We start from the raw sequence: 1,219 nt of genomic DNA on the forward strand, positions 1-1,219 counted from the left end.
TTTTGAAAGTTTCTATTCAACTGTTTTACCTCCTCATTTCTTCCATTTTCTTTAGCATCTCATAAAATGGAGAGCAAGTTTCAGAATCTCTTCTGACATCCATTCTGGTCTTTTCCTTCTTTCTTCTCCGAGTGGGATATGGATATTAACCTGTCACAGACAGCACTGTAATTCAAGATTGATCTTGAAATGGTCTTTTGGATGGTGATATGACACCCTATCTCTAATCATGCCTAGCGTAGTATACCACATGATTGTCTAATTCAAAATGAACATTATGAGTTCATTTTAGCTCACTAATGCCTAGGTGTGGTGCTGTAGGATAAGCACTTGACTGCTAGCTATAAGGTTGGAGGTTCAAACCCACCAACAACTCCTCAGAAGCCCTATACAGGGTTGCTCTGAGTCACAACTGACTCCATGGCACTTAACAACAACAATGCCTAGGTACTGATATTTATTGGTTCCATTTTCATTTGCCAACTTCCAGTTTTCCTAGATTCATACTTAGTACATTCCACGTTCCGATTATTAATGGATGTTTGCAGCTCTTTGTCATCATTTTAAGTTGTGTCACATCAGCAAATGAAGGTCACCAAAGTTTTACTCCATTTAGTTCATTATGATGAACAATACTTGGGGAGGCGGCTCTTCTGCACTCATATTTTGAGTGCCTTTCAACCTGAAGGGCTCATCATCTGGCAATATATCTGAAAATGGTCCACTCAATTTTCATAAGGTTTTCAGTAGTTAAACAATCAGAAGCACTCTCCTTCTTCTGGAAGTTCTGCTGAAACCTGTCCATCATGGGTAGCCCTGTTGGTATTTAAAATGCCAGTGGCATAGCTTCCAGAATCACAGCAACACACAAGCCACCACAGTACAACAAACTGACAGACTGGTAGTGGAACTCAACAGTTATTTCATTTAAAGATGAATTCGGGGATCACCTTGGTTCATGCTTTGAAAATTTTCTCAGAGTAATAGATTTAGAGATTCCTCCAGTCTCAATAGATTTGTAAGACTTTTAAATTCTGTTCCACATATTCCCCTTTGATTCCTTTATCAAAACGTTCAGTATTGGCAACTGGGCACCAGTTCTTCTGGTGTCTAATGTTTATGATGTTTCCCTTGTTTAGTGCCATCATGTTGGTTCTCAGTACTAATGACCATGTATAGGATTCCTGACAGTGTTTCTCTGCTATTCATAAGGGTTTTT

The sequence above is a fragment of the Chrysochloris asiatica genome, unplaced genomic scaffold (genome assembly GCF_000296735.1).
Source record: "Chrysochloris asiatica unplaced genomic scaffold, ChrAsi1.0 scaffold00150, whole genome shotgun sequence".
Classification (NCBI taxonomy): domain Eukaryota; kingdom Metazoa; phylum Chordata; class Mammalia; order Afrosoricida; family Chrysochloridae; genus Chrysochloris; species Chrysochloris asiatica.